We start from the raw sequence: 6,000 nt of genomic DNA on the forward strand, positions 1-6,000 counted from the left end.
CATAATTTATAGATCGACAGGTAAGGGTACTCTTGAGCGGCTAAATGTTCTTTACCATTCGGCCATCAGATTTGCCACCAATGCCCCTTACAGGACACATCACTGCACTCTACACTCCTCTGTGAACTGGTCATCCCTGTATATCTGTCGCAAGACGCACTGGTTGATGCTTATTGATAAATCCCTCTTAGGCCACACTCCCTGTCACGTTCTGACCTTAGTTCTTTTGTTATGTCTTTGTTTTAGTATGGTCAGGGCGTGAGTTGGGTGGGTTGACTATGTTTGTTTTTCTATGAGTTTCTATGAGTTTTTCTATGAGTTGGTAGTTATGTGTTTGGCCTGGTATGGTTCTCAATCAGAGGCAGGTGTCAATCGTTGTCCCTGTTTGAGAACCATACTTAGGCAGCCTGTTTTCACCCTTGAGTTATGGGTGATTATTTTCTGTGTGGAACTGTTTAGTTTTTTTGGTTCTCTTGTATTCATTTTCCATTAAATCTCATTATGGATGCATACCACGCTGCATTTTGGTCCTTCGATCCTTCCTACTACTCCTCCTCAGAGGAGGAAGAAGAAACCCGTTACACTCCCCCCTATCTGAGATATCTACTCCAGCCCTCAAACTCCACATACAACACCCGTTCTGCCAGTAACATTCTGTTAAAGGTCCCCAAAGCACGCACATCCCTGGGTCGCTCCTCTCATCAGTTCGCTGCAGCTAGCGACTGGAGCAAGCTGGAACAAACATTCAAAATGGACAGGTTTATCTGAAAGACTCAATCATGGACACTCTTACTGACAGTTGGGGCTGCTTTGTGTGAGGTATTTTGTCTCTACCTTCTTCTTCTTCTTCTTTCTTCTTCTGAAAGTATTCATACCTGCTATGACATTGGCCTCTTTGGGTATAGCAACCCCATCCCCCTGCCTCCCCCTTGCCTCCTTCAACTAGGCTGCTGTGGTCAGAGAGAGGCTGTAAATTCCCGAGAAGACCCTGCCACATAGTAGAGAGAGGGTAAACTTTCATAGAGGACAAAGGAAATCCTTCCACCTCACAGAACTTGAGGTACGAACAAATTTCATGTTCCGGAGAAAGTGTAAAAGACCGGTGAAGAATCCAGCTACGAACTGGTCCGTTTGTCACAACTTGGGAAGCTCATGGGAGACGGTGTGGCCACATGACCATAACGCTGTTTATATAATAGCCTCAGATATGAGGTTTACATCTAATTGTTTTATAAGATGAATGAGTGAGTATGATACTGTTTGTATAATTGTGTAATATGATTTTTGACTGTTTAATGAAGAAAAATACAATTCCCTTTTGATTTTAACTAAATCAGAGGACCGCCCCTGAGCCCAGTTAGGGTCAGACATCCTGGGACTGCCCTCTTCGGCCCTTCCGAATAAAACCCAACTTTGATAAATTATCAGCAGACCAAGTTTATCTCAATTACGAGATGGCTAAAGGTTGCAGACCATGTTTTTCTCCATTCGGAGGGGAACAAAGGTTGTAGACCATTGCTGAATATTTTAACCATACCACGTGGTTAAACTCTTAGACTCTCGATACCGACAGAATAAGAACAAGTATTTGATATTAATTACTAGTCTGCAGCTCGGAATTCAGCATCATTGAACGCAAAGAACGACAACCACCGAAACATCCATTCTATAACGAATGTCACTCTGAACAATCCCCTCTAACCACAACCGAGGGATAGAGACGGACAATTCTACAAAAGAAATTAACTTTTCACCAGCGATCAAGGCGACACACTGAGCCTAAATATATATATTGATTGCAATTGTTCCCGACTGAGTGAGCGTTCATGTGCAAAGGATTAGCATTTCAATTGTTATCACTTCATAGTGACTTCTTCGTCGACCCCCACTAACCCTTTTTGTCTAACAAGCCACCTTGCCGGTTTAGCCCACTAGGGCGCATTTTCCTAATATTACATTTACTTTGTTTGTTTGTTTATGCATTTCTGTGAATTACTTAGTTAGTAATAAATAAATGATTTAAGACAATTGATGTATGGATGACTCATAGTGAAGACTGGGTTCGTGCAGATAACCAACAATTTACGACGTTTGGAATGAGACTAACGTGAGGCACAGTAAATAATTCATTAATTCGAAGACTAATTGATCAGATAAAATATCTGAAAAATTATTTTAGGAAATGATAACTTTGTAATCTGAATATTTTTCCTTGGTGCCCCGACTTCCTAGTTAATTAGTTACTGATTAATCAGTTAATCGCGCAGTAACTAATTACAGAGAATCTTTGATAAAAACTATCAGTCTTCAGTTAATGACAGTAAAGACAACATTTATGGCGCCCCCTTGTGAGGACTAAAACAAGGACGCACGTTTGGGTCATTTTGATAATATACATTTATGACGCCCCATTCCACTTTGCTGTGGAATTCTATATATCAATTGTGCAAACAGAAGTTTACGAACAGACTGCTTTGAATACATTCAAATTGGTTGTATGTGTGTGTTCCCATTTGAAGGGGCTTCAGTGCGCCTCCAGCAGTGGTTTTTAGCGTCAGAGCAATGAGTGATACATTCCAGATTTAGTCCATTAGGCCAGACGGTACTATTTCTGTCGTTCAATATTAACTTCTAGAGCCAGAAAGGTTAGAAATTAGAAGATATTAGTTTGGTGACCGAGCCGGAGTATTTAGCTGCCTACCGCACTACACCAGTGTGGACAGACTACAGGAATATCGTATTATGTACCTTGTCGCTCCGGGCAACATAACGCTAGTAAAGTATGCTGAAAGGTTTAATGTGAGACGCCACTAGTAAACCCACCCTTTCCATGGTGAGAGGACCCTATTTCGTGCTTAGAATGTGATATAGCTGGCACGAGAGGCTAAGCGACCAGAGAGAGAGCATTTTTCACTTCCTATGTTCCGTTTAAATTCCTCAGCCTTGCGCGACGGAAGTCCCGCTCTTTGTACTTCCGTTTGATTTCAGCATTCAGCATCACTGGTGGTGAAGAAACGCAAGTACATCTCTTAGAAAAAGTGTTGGAAATCCAAATGTGGATCACGTTAAAATAACCCAGCAATCTCAATTGCTTGGGTATTATCGTCTCATTCAATGTATTTATTTAAATTCTCGGACATACCTTTCTAGGTTCTTCCAATTAAATGAGACACCTTAAACGTTGCAATAGCAACCAAGATGAACCAACTTCCCAGGTGAATTTAAAATATAATTCCCAGATAGCCTATACAGGTTTGATTATTCATTAAATTTGATCAATCAGTAAAATCTGCTTCTGCAAAGCACAATCAATCAGTCCCGCTTCCAGCGGGAATCCCATATGGCTTTGGCCTGAGGGGAAAGTGTACCATAGTGGTAAATGGCCTGAGGGGAAAGTGTACCATAGTGGTAAATGAACCTAACATTACCTTTATGATAATCCAGCAATCTCAATTGCTTGGGTATTATTGCGTCTCATTCAATTTATTTATTTAAATTGTTGAACATACCTTTCTAGGTTCTTCCAGTTAAATGAGACACTTTAAGCTTTGCAATAGTAACCTAGATGAAACAACTTCCCAGGTTAATTTAAAGTTTAATTCCCAGATAGCCTATCCAGGTATGAATAATCATTATCATTGATTAATTCAATTTGCTTTTGCAAATTCATTCACGTCCAACTTCCACAGTACTGTCCAGTACTGTTGGTTCATTAACGTCTATAAATAGATTAAAATCGTCTTTGGCGCTCCCAATATATTCCAAAACCAAACTTTGGCAAATTAGGAAAAACATTTTTTCCTTTCACAATGTTCTAATAATGTGCAAGCTATCAGAGGGGGTAGTCCCCACTCGCCCGCTAATTAGTGAACCTCCACCCGCAAATGGATTGATCTCTGACCTCAGCAGCGATACCAACCTTAATTATGCCATTAGTGGAAAAGCAACAACGCTTTCCAAAATCAACCATCGGGCACAGGCCTCGTAAAGGTTCTCTCCAGTCTGGCCCTAATGTCTTGCCACCCAAGATTGGCATCTGTCCAATACCGCAGTGCACATCTGAAGCACGAGCAGGTAATGGGAGACAAAGGGACAGAGGGAGAGAACCGGGAAACCAATGACAAATGCAGAAAAAGGAAACATTCTGCTAGCTATGGAATTGCGCTTGAAAACAGAACAATTAAATGTAATTGCAAAAATGTATGACGATGAACAAGCACAAGCTCTTCAACAAAATCTTCTTCTACAGGAACAAAATCATATGCTACAGGAACAACTCGATTTATCCAAAACTAAATACGATGATATCCACGCCAAACTAGATAAATCTGAAGAGTTATCTACAAACAGGAGCACTCAACTTGATAACATGCATGAGGTTTTGTTGAACGTTACTCAGAGTAACACGGTTCTACTCAAAACGCTGCAGACCAAAGACGATCAGTTAATAAACACAATGACAAAGAACTCATTGAAGTCGCTGACCAAATGAATGATGAGAGAACTCGGGTGATGAAGATGGATATCTTGATTTCTAAGCAAGCGGAAGAAATCTCATCACTGAATCTCTCGCTCCATACTCAAGACCTCTATCTGCAAACCATGACAGATAAGTTTGAGACCGAAAGGAGAAAGTGTGACACTCACGTGTCCAAAATCAGTACTCTAAGGGCTCAAGTGGACTCTGCAATGCAGCAGAATACCACCCTTAGGTACCATCTGGAGGAAGTCCAGAATAGTCATGCTCTACAGCGGGACTACCAATCCAAGCAACCGGAGCCCTGTACTCACAGGAGTAAAGACGATAGGTTTCAGACCTTGCCTCCCTCATGTGTCCCTCAGTCTTCTCCTCTTGGCCATTCGGCACTGAATAATATTGCGCCTCTTGGCCAACAACAACAAGGCTGGGCTTCTCCTCTTGGCCTTTCGGGCCCCACTTTCCCCACAGGATGAAGTCAACCCTCTCCGCCCGCTTGGCGCGGAATACCTTGACAAACTCATCAAGAACTTCCCCACCTGACCCCGTTCCTTGTCAGCCAAACGATACTGAGACGTTCGTAGCTGACATAGAGGACGCGTTGGATGTCTATCCGAACACTACGGGTTCTGACAGGGTTTACCTGTTGAAGGGAACATCGAATAGACACGTGACAAGGTTCATTCGTCTGCAACAGCAACACGTGCTAAAAGACTACGCTAATCGTGCCACAGTTTTGAAAGTAGAATTCAGTGGTTCTGCGACTCGCAAACACAATAGCTCACTGGCTAACACCGTCAAACAAGCTCGGAACGAATACACACAAGCTTACTATCATAGGCTTCGTTCAGCTTACTTTGGCTTACTCACTGAAACAGGCATGGAAGACCAGTTACCTTTTAAACAAATGTTCCTGTCGAACATGTATCCTACCTTCATTACCTACTTGGGCCCTGCCCCGCCCAGAGAGTTTGCAAGCACAGCTTTTGAGGCATCAAATGTTTGCAACCATAAGAGCCCTGACCACTCGGTTTTGAAGTTTGACCAGGAGCACTTACTCCAGTTAGAGGGTGCATTATCAGGTATTGGAGCGTTGAGAGATGACACACAACAACAGTTTCTACCACGAAACCATGATTCCAATAACCCCCGCAGTCGAAATAACTGTAAAGTACGTCACCATCAACATGACCCACCGCTACAATCAACCTGTTCACTACGTTCCTGCACCCAACCCACAAAGTGTCAGAGCAAAGGGGTGAAGGACGATCAAAACGTAGACCAATGTTCTCCAGAAGTTCCACTACGTGAAGAACTAAAGCGAGAAACATTTGAGAAAAGGGTAAAAGATAAGTCACAAGGACTCGACGAGGAATTACCGGACACCAGGTCCGCAGGAATTAACACCCATAGCCAGGACGTTAAAGTTCAAATTTCTCCCGCTCTCATTCAAGACCCTATCCAGGGCCCACTTGATCAAGAAACAAGCCCACGGACTTTGTCAATAGACTCTGATACAAAGG

The sequence above is a fragment of the Oncorhynchus masou genome, chromosome 30 (genome assembly GCF_036934945.1).
Source record: "Oncorhynchus masou masou isolate Uvic2021 chromosome 30, UVic_Omas_1.1, whole genome shotgun sequence".
Taxonomy (NCBI): Eukaryota; Metazoa; Chordata; class Actinopteri; order Salmoniformes; family Salmonidae; genus Oncorhynchus; species Oncorhynchus masou.